A 10,018-nucleotide genomic window follows, 5' to 3' on the forward strand; every position below is an offset into this window, starting at 1 on the left:
AATTACCTTCTAATACCATGCACCACACTTTTCCTCCATCTTCCTCTTGTTGGTTAAGAGGTCCTTCAAGAACTTTGCATAGCGAGGCATTTGAGACAATGCCTCTACAAACGGAATGTTTATGTGTAGTTGTTTCAATAGATCCAGAAATTTCCTGTTTTGCTCATCAACTTGGTCTTTCTTCAAAGCAGCGCTGGATAGGGAATTCTTGGGGAAAATGAAGGGGAAGGCACAGTGGCCCCTTTTTCCTTGTCTTGCACCCTATCCCTTGGTCAGTTTCTTGTTGATTTTTCAGCAGTCTTCCCATAGGGGGTTTTTGGCTTGAAGAATTTCAGAATTATTCTCGTAGTACCCTTTTTCTTGGAGCCCTCGACCACTTCTCAAGGTGATCGCTTTCACTTGCTCTCTTGGGTTAGTCTCGGTGTTACTCGGCAAGCTTCCAATAGGTCTCTCCGCTAATGATTTTGCTATTTGCCCAACTTGATTCTCCAAATTATGTAAAGAAGCGGTGTGATTACGAGTGTTGCCTCTATGTTTTGGAACCTTGTGTCGATTGATTGAATAAACTTGACAAAACCCTTTCCAGTCTGAAACTCTTTCCGGAATCGAAGGTGTTTGCTGAAATCCAGGTGGGGCAGCGGCCTTTTTGCTGCCCTTGATTTCCCAGGAGAGATTTGGGTGGCTTCTCCACCCTTGGTTGTAAGATATTCTTTGTAGGGGTTCCCTTGTACTCTTCCCGAATTACCCACAAAATCAACTTGTTCAATTGGGGGCTGAAGTGGTAATTGAGATAGGACAATCTGATGGCATGTGTGCACCCCCACAACCATCACAACTTGTGATTGAGGCTACCTTGATGAAGTCAACGTATCCAACTTCTTGCTTAGTGCCTCGACTTGGGTGCTGCTAAGGATGTAACCCGCATCAATCTCATGGAGCCCGGCCACCTTCTTCCTTTCCCTTGCATTCCATTGGTAGCTATTCAATCCCATTTCCTCAATTAGTTGTCGGGCTTGCTCGGGGGTTTTGTTTCCCATTGTCCCTCCCGCGGCGGCATCAAGGAGTTGCTTGGTACTCGAGTTCAACCCATTGTAAAATGATTGAATAACCATCCACTCGGGGAACCCGTGTTGTGGACACTTCCGCAAAAGGTCTTTGAAACGCTCCCAAGTTTCAAATAAGGATTCAAGCTCTATCTGAACAAACGAAGATATTTCATTGCGAAGCTTTGCCGATTTCCCCGGGGGAAAATACCTTGCGAGGAAAGCCTCAACCATCTCGTCCCATGTTGTGATAGAAGCTCGTGGTAGTGAATGAAGCCATTGCTTGGCTCTTCCCTTCAATGAAAAAGGGAATGCTCTCAATCGGATTGCATCATCCGAGACTCCATTGATCTTCAACATATCACAAACTTCGAGGAAGTTCTCAATATGACTATTTGGGTCTTCATCGGCTAACCCATTGAACTGTGCAGACTGTTGAACCATCTGAATAAAACCCGGCTTTAACTCAAAATTTTGGGCAGCTACCGGTGGCCTAACAATGCTTGATTGTGTCCCACGAATTGTAGGCCTAGCAAAATCTGATAATGTCCTTTGTTGCCCCTCTTGTTCAGCCATATTTTCTGATCTTTCGATATCTATTTCAGCTGGAGAGTCCTGTTCTTGTACAGGTTCCTTGCCCCTTCTACGGAATCTTCGTTCAATTTCAGGGTCCTCTTCAACCAATGTCGAAGGGTTCCCTCGGGTCATAACCTGAAGTTGAAATCAATAAAAAGAAACAATGAGAACGGCGAAAGAAAGAAATATGAAATAGAAAAACAAATAAAAATGTGAATGACCAAAGTAATCAAGTCCTAGTGTTCCTAATATCCCGTTCCCCGGCAACGGCGCCAAAAACTTGACACGTCCGAATATGCGTGTATAAACCGCAAGTGCACGGGTGTCGAGTAATAATTACACGGTGAGTGGGTGAGTCGAATCCACGAGGGAGCGGAGTATTAGTAATAACCACTTCTCAATTATCTAGTCGGAATCAATTAATATGATGAAGTGAACTAATTGCAAACAAAGCAAAGCGAGTATGCAAGAAATAAAAGTAGAAGAGTCTCAATCACTAAGGATGAGGTATCCGGGCAATGATCCCCCTAAGATCTTCCTTGAAGCTCTAGATTCACTAAATGCTCTACAATCGAGTCTAATGAGTCGAGGTAATCCAACGATAACCAATCCTTGTCTCCAAGCAAAAGGCACTAGTCCCTTACAAGGTCCCGTGGAAAAATCGACCAATCTCAACACTTCACACCCCATATGACCGTAATGTGCTCTAAGAAACCTAAGAGTGAAACCGATTCCTAAATGTAGATCCAACCCCTAATTCCCGGCGAAGGATCCTAACCCCCTACAAGGTCCCGCGGAGAAATCGAACAATCTCACGCCTCACACCAAATATGGTTGCAAAGAGAATATGGAATACGGAGATAGGAAACACTCAATCGAAAGGGAAAGGGACATTCCTCCATCTCAAGGCTCACCCTCTCAACCCTCTTTAATCTTGGAAATCTAACTCTAATGGAGACCTCACACATTAAAAGTATTAAATCATGCAATGTAAATCAACCACAAGGATTAACAACACTAGCAAGCAATTAAATCACAAGATTGAAACTCAAGACAACTCGGATTAACTAGAAACATTAAGAGAATCAATCCAAAAATATAAATCTTAGGGTTCACATGCCCAAATACCTACTAGAGTTTAGCCCTCCATGGGCCTAGTTACAAAAACAATAATGAATACAATGAAAAAGCAATAAAACCCATAGAGAAAACCCCCTCGATCCGCGGATTGGCCTTGATTGGTAGTTCTACGTCTTGAAGGATTCCTCTCCGAAGCTAGGTTGCCAATGGCTTCCCAAAAATGCTATGACGTCGAAGGAATCTATCAAAGTTGGTGAAGAACTCCCTATCAATCGGCTGAAGACCTTCTCCTCAAACCCCTAGCCACCTCTCTCTCAATGTCTATGCTCAAAGCTCCGCAAAAAGCCCTTTTAGAATCGGCCAAAAGGTGTATTTATAGCCTCACAACGCTGCATCACGTGCCCCCACGCGCCCAGCGTGGATTTTTCCACGCTACGCCGCGTGGGTCTGCAGAGATTTCCACGCGGTCGCTGCTGGAATTTCAGCGCGGGCGCGTGAACGATGAATTATGCTACTGATAATTCGGCTACGATGATTGGCTACAGTATTTCCGCTGCACAACAATGAACATTCTCCTCTTAAGGCCACACGATCGGGCACACGATCATATGGTAGGCTATCCGGCTTTTCCTTCATCAATGCGTCTTGAAAGGTCTTGAAATCTTTACAAAGAAGAGGGACTGTGGAGACATGGCTGCCTTTTGTGCCCTTCCATTAATAACTTGGCTTGCAAAAACTATGGAAGTTGGCACACATCTCCTCATACACGAACTCCTCTTGTGTCTTCCAACTTGATTTGTACAAGAACTCCCCAATATTATGCCATAATAGCCTATCTTCGCTCCCTTTTGAAATCCCAATGTCTTCACAACCTATATGCATAAAAAGAACACCCAATACACGAAATGAGACATAAACCGTATAAAATATGATGCTCAATGTATGTAAAACATGCATAAAAACATGTTCACTCAAGCACTTATCAGCAATGTTGTTGATCAATTCCATGATGAGGACTGTTTTACCCACCCCAGCTCCCCAAAATAGCCCGATTTTTCCCCCACGACGATAAGGAGCTAAAAGATCCACTACTTTCATCACCTGCAACATAATAATTCTTTCTCTCGCTCTTTCTTTGAGCAGGCTGGTTATCATTTAGGACAGGCTCAATCAATGTAGGAAATGGAGGAACAAAGTCTTGATATGTCATATGATGTTCATCAGCTTGTGAGGATAGCTTAGACTCATGGGAATAGTATGGAACTCCTTCAAAAAATGTAACATCACGTGAAATGTAGTGTTTTTCGATGTTTGGGATCATAACACTTGTCTCCCTATTTATGAGCAGAATATCCAAGAAAAATTCATCTGACAGATCGAGCATCCAACTTATCTCTGTTCCTTTCAGGCAGATGTACATAGCATACACAACCAAAAGACACGAAGATGGGGGATACGTGGATGTTTTCTTTTTCTTTTGAGAGAACTTACATTTCCAAGAACATGTGTGGGCAATCGATTAATCAATTAGCATGCAGTTAAAACAGCATCACCCCAAAAAACTTTAGGAACCAAAGCATCTATCAAAAGATACCTAGTCACTTGAAGAAGATGCCTATTTTTCCGTTCAGCAACACCAGGACAATCAACACAAGTAGTATGGTGTGCAATACCATTCTCTTGAGGGTATTGTCTTATTTCTTGGTTTACATACTCAGTCCCATTATCAGTGTGAAGGACCTTAATTTTGGCATCAAATTGGGTTTCAATCATCTTGTGAAATTGTTTGAAAATAGATGGAGCCTCATCCTTGGTTTTCATGAGATACAACCATGTTACTCTTGAACAATCATCAATGAAAAGAATATAATATCGATAACCAAACAAAGAGGTAGTAGGTGATGGGCCCCATACGAGTAGAGGATCGGCACCAGATCAGGAGGTCCTTTGCCTCGTCTTCCCAGCTGCAATCCATCTCGCTAAGGCGAGGGCTTCTTGCCATTGGGATTCGTGAAAACAGAAAGAGAACTGACTCCTAAGATCATTTATCGAGATAAAAGCTTCTCCTTCCCTTCCTTCTTAGCGCTACGTGAGAAATAGAAAAACTAGCTCCGACTCCCGAGTGATTGAACTCAAAATCATTTTCTCAGTAAGTTCCTTCGGTCCACGCCGATGAAAGAGACCGAAGAAGGTGCAACTAGCGCTTAGAGTTCGGTGACAGGATAAACTACATACCCAGAAATCTTATAGTTACTGCTTTGCACGAGCTGAGACAGTGTAGATAGATCCGGATAAGGAAAAGATCACATTCCTACTACTATAACTAAGAATGGTAATTACCTCAAAGAGCGCAACAACCTAAAAGAAAGGCGGACAAGAGCTCTTAGTACGCGAATGCCCATTAGTAATTAGTCTTATAGCACCAGCGCTTATGGGCGGCAGATACATAAAGTATGTCACTTCCTTGGCAAATTCAAACTCATGCCTTTCCTTAATCAGTTACTTGTCCCCTTCTCTTACTATAGAGTTTAGGCCAAGACTAGAGGTAGAGTTCTAAATTCACTTCCTTGCCGGTCTGCCCTTCGTCATTGTTGGTTTGCTTTGAATATTGGACCAAGGCTCGATCGACCACTTAATCATCTGAAGGAAAAGCTCGCTATAGAGCAATAGCGCTGTGACAAAGAGAGAAATATCCATTCTATTATATTATAAGGGGAGCTAGAAGCAGAAACAATTGTGCTACAAGTCTCGTAACGTAACTCCGGAGAGGATCCTTCCTTCCGTTTTGTTTGTTGGAGGATCGGATTCATTCCATGGAAAGACAGCGAATCATGGGTAAGTACGCATAGCATAATAGGTCGTGTCACCGTCCACATTTATCCCTTTCCCGTTTTTCGATAACAGCTTTTTGTGGGACCTTTAGGGAGTGAGCCGCAATGCAAATAGGGCTTTTGCTTTTTGTAGAGTAGTCGAGGTGAAGTTCCAGTTGATAAAATTCATATTCCTATATTATATATATATATAGGGTCAAGGATGGTTTATTCCACTGAATAGTTTGCTCCCGTCAGAAACGGATCCTCTTCCACACGACGATTTCTCACTTGAACCCGAGCGGTCAAGTGCAATCTGAAAATCCCGCCTTTAGTCTCTACTTGAAGGGGTAAGCCAATAATAGAGCTTTCGTGGACCGGAAACCATAGATAGTCGTGCAGTCCTACCCAAAGGTGTAATGACTTCCTCTCCGTCGAAAAAGACCTTGACGAATAGATTCCCAAAGTCTTGCAGCAGGGGTGTGGGACTTCACAAAAGTCACAGTTTCAAAGCCAACCGAAATCCAGTCTTGTTGATCGACCATACGGGGAAAGTGAAGACGAAAAGTCGACCAGAGCAAGCAATAGATCTTTGAGAGTTTAGGTCAGGTTCAGGTGGGACAACAGCTTTTTCCGAAATATGTCAGGGAGGAAAGGTAGTAGAGACAAGCAAGAGCAGGCACCGATACGGCACAAAAGGGTACAGAAAACCGCTTTTTTAAGCTTTCAAGTTACACTAGTCCGGGAAGCCGATCTGACTCCCATGAGAGATAGAGGCAGCCCTTTAAACTCAACCCTACTTACTAAATGCATGCGACTGACCATCCACTCTTGACTCTTTTTTTGATTGAAAGACCCGTAAAGAAAGCAGATTGATTAGAACCACCCGACACCGCTAACTAACTAAAAAAAAAAACTGGCTGTGCGGGCGCTTTCCTTGCTAAAGTTAGAGGGGACATAGAAATTCATTCAATTCACGTTGATTATTTTTATATCTGTGTTCCGTTCCAGAGATTCCCACAAACAAGAATAACATCTTTCGTCGCTGCGTATCTATCTTTCTTTTCAAGAATTTTTGAGAAATATTGCGAAATTCTTTTATTAAACCTATGTAAGGGAAGAGCTAGGAAGACGTTTAGTGGATAGAGGTGGTACCATAGAGGTAGGGTTGCAAACTAAGGTAGCTAACTGGTCTATCCGTTCCAGCGTGGTTGGTATAGATAGAATAGGAATGCCCGTAGGGGAGGCGGCGAAAAAAACAAAAAAATCTTTCTTTAATCGTTTTTCTTATCCTATTTTTCATATTTCTTTATGGCGTTACCCCTTGCTCCCCTTCGGGTCGCCTTCCCCTCGGGGGAAGATGCTCCTTCGGTTCCCTCAGTCGCTCATTGCACGGGAGTCAAAAACTACTTAAAGAATAGATTCTCCTTTCATTAATGGATGGGTTTTTCCAATCTTGCTCTCCGCTCGTTCGGGGGATTAACCCGCTCTTAGGGGTCTTCTCAATCGGCGAAGCCTTGGTACCAGTCCGAAAAGAAAAGTCAAACTCCTCGAAAAAATTATAAATATAAAAAAGACGTATTTCGTATTCTGAGCTAAACAATATTGGGCTTATAACAAAGATCATATTATATTAAAAAGAAAGCATCTTTCCGCGGAGTAGGAAAGAGGCGTGGAAAGAGCTGAACTGAGCTACAGTAACCAAGGCGGGAATGAAAGATGTTGTGAAAACAGAGTTAATCGGATGGTCAGTACTTGTGCGAAGGGTCAGTGAAGGACTGCAATAGAGTCCGAGAATGAAAAAAAGAAAAATTTTTCTATGTCGTTGTCTGGAAAAAAACCAGACTCACCCATTTTCATCTTGTCAAAGAAGGCAAGGTGAAAAAAAAGCATCAAGAGACACAAAAAGGGGATCTTTTTAAACGTGCGCATTGACTTTCTTTTTTTGAAAAAGGGTTTGCAATGCAACAATGCATCAAAAAGAATAACCAAACAAACACTTTAACCATGATGGAACTTTTCAAAATACTGACAAGCAATAAACCAGTCCTCTATTGTATTGGCGTAATTCTTTTAACATTGGCGCTAACCGAGTCAATATCGACAGAAAGTATAACATAAGACTTATGTAAATGCTGAGGAAGTAATTGCTCTCTTTATCAAGTTCGAAGTAGGTTATTTCTTTGGGAATTCAGATTCATTCGCATTTTTTGTTGGCGTCAATGAGGAAATGCAAACCCATGATTAATTTAGGTCTTTTTTTTCCCACGTAGTTCGTGGGTCAAACCAACGATTCTCTTCTCAAAAAAGTCAGAGAGAGAGTCTTTCTTTTTCTAGTATCACTTCTATCAATGCAATGAAAGAACCATCCCTTCCTATTTGTTTGTCCTGTCAGATAGAAAGAAAATGAGACCAAAAAGAGCCCCCTTCTTTACCACTTTAGGGGGTGGGGTGAAGGGGGGTTTACATACAACCGGGGCAAAGTGGTTTATGATTGAATCTCAGAGGCATTCTTATCATTTGGTAGATCCAAGTCCATGGCCTATTTCGGGTTCACTCGGAGCTTTGGCAACCACCGTAGGAGGTGTAATGTACATGCACTCATTTCAAGGGGGTGCAACACTTCTCAGTTTGGGCCTAATATTTATCCTATATACCATGTTCGTATGGTGGCGCGATGTTCTACGTGAATCCACGTTGGAAGGACATCATACAAAAGCTGTACAATTAGGACCTCGATATGGTTCTATTCTGTTCATAGTCTCGGAGGTTATGTTCCTTTTTGCTTTTTTTTGGGCTTCTTCTCATTCTTCTTTGGCACCTACGGTAGAGATCGGAGGTATTTGGCCCCCAAAAGGGATTGGGGTTTTTAGATCCTTGGGAAATCCCTTTTTCTTAATACCCCTATTCTCCCTTCATCCGGAGCTGCCGTAACTTGGGCTCATCATGCTATACTCGCGGGGAAGGAAAAAAAACGAGGCAGTTTACGCTTTAGTAGCTACCGTTTCACTGGCTCTAGTATCCACTGGCTTTCAAGGAATGGAATATTACCAAGCACCTTCCACTATTTCGGATAGTATTTATGGTTCTACCTTTTTTTCTTAGCAACTGGCTTTCATGGTTTTCATGTGATTATAGGTACTCTTTTCTTGATCATATGTGGTATTCGCCAATATCTTGGTCATCTGACCAAGGAGCATCACGTTGGCTTTGAAGCAGCTGCATGGTACTGGCATTTTTGTAGACGTGGTTCGGTTATTCCCATTTGTCTCTATCTATTGGTGGGGAGGTATATGAAAGAACGAATAAGTGGATTGAGGAATGAAAGCTTGAAGACAAAAGAGAACCGGGCTTTTTCAATCCAAGCATTATTTCATTAGAGCTACGGAGCGCCTATGTGCCTGTACGCCTATTGAGACTCTCCCGGCTTTCATTTTTAGGGCGGGCGTACTTACTGTTGTATCTAAAGAATTGCATTATTCAGGGGCAAGCAGTTGTGATTGAGCCAATCCTTCAATCGTGGGAGGAAAAGGCAGAAAAAAAGTGAGACCGAGGACGGAGAAATGTTTAAAAAAAATCGTGGAGTGGTTGGTCGTAAGACAAGAGAAAGAAGGCGACAAAAATATTTCGTACACGGAGCACTGGGCAAGGTCGAAGTCTCCTCTCTCTGGCATTAACGGGTCTTTTCAGTGCACCAGGAAGCCCCTCTAGCCCTTAGTTTCTTGCATCAGAATAATGAAGAACAACCCGATACCGGTGACAAGGAGCGCGGAAAACACGGGCATAATGGAGTGACCGACCGCCTATCTCTTCTTCAACAAGGAGACTTGCCGAAGGGAAAGTCGCTAACGAACTTCTCCTCTCCTTTCTGCCTTCTGATGCTAAGAGATAAAGAAGACAGAACGGCTATCCAGTCATGCGCCTCTCATCCTCTAACGAACGAGCCTAAACCTGACAACCAATTTAGTAAGATAGATCGAAAAGCGAGAGAATGCCTTACTTAAAACTTAAAAAAGGGAAGGAAATGCGAAAGGCGAGTCATAGATCTCGACTGTGATCCTAGGGGTCTCAGGTGAAGCGGGAGTTGCTCTGGCTTAAGTCTTTCCAATTCAAGTTTTTTGCTTGTGAGAGCCGACCTTAGGTCTTAGACTCGTCTTAGAGATAGTGAGTGCGAAAAGAGATCCTTACTTTTTGACTCTCATGGGACATTCGTCTAACCGCACTAGGTTGCCCTTCCTTCTTTCTATTTCTTGTAATTCCTAGTTCTTGGCGCTTATTCTTGCTCTTTTGCTAGAACAAGGTCCATCACTCCATTCCTATTGGCAGGTTGAAAGGCTGGAGCTCGGTCGTCGATAGGATGGCTAGACCTTACTTAGACCTTAGACTGAAGAAGGATTCGAGATGGAACAAGCTCTTCGTTCTTTACTATTTAGTTAGGCTCGAGTATTCCCATCCGAAACAAAAACCTAGTAGTTTGGGCGGGCTGTTGAGAGGTTCATTCGAGATGAT

At 42.8% G+C, this 10,018-nt stretch overlaps 1 non-coding gene and 1 pseudogene across 1 annotated transcript; both read left to right on the forward strand.

The window, feature by feature from the left end:
• The first annotated feature begins 1,122 nt into the window (after nucleotides 1–1,122).
• LOC120254899 lies at nucleotides 1,123–1,228 on the forward strand. The gene has a single exon (XR_005534800.1). It is a non-coding gene; the product is annotated as a small nucleolar RNA R71 (small nucleolar RNA).
• A 6,264-nt stretch (nucleotides 1,229–7,492) lies between these two features.
• LOC120254898 lies at nucleotides 7,493–8,843 on the forward strand (annotated as a pseudogene).
• The last annotated feature ends 1,175 nt before the right edge of the window (nucleotides 8,844–10,018 follow it).

The sequence above is a fragment of the Dioscorea cayenensis genome, unplaced genomic scaffold (genome assembly GCF_009730915.1).
Source record: "Dioscorea cayenensis subsp. rotundata cultivar TDr96_F1 unplaced genomic scaffold, TDr96_F1_v2_PseudoChromosome.rev07_lg8_w22 25.fasta BLBR01000696.1, whole genome shotgun sequence".
Classification (NCBI taxonomy): Eukaryota; Viridiplantae; Streptophyta; class Magnoliopsida; order Dioscoreales; family Dioscoreaceae; genus Dioscorea; species Dioscorea cayenensis.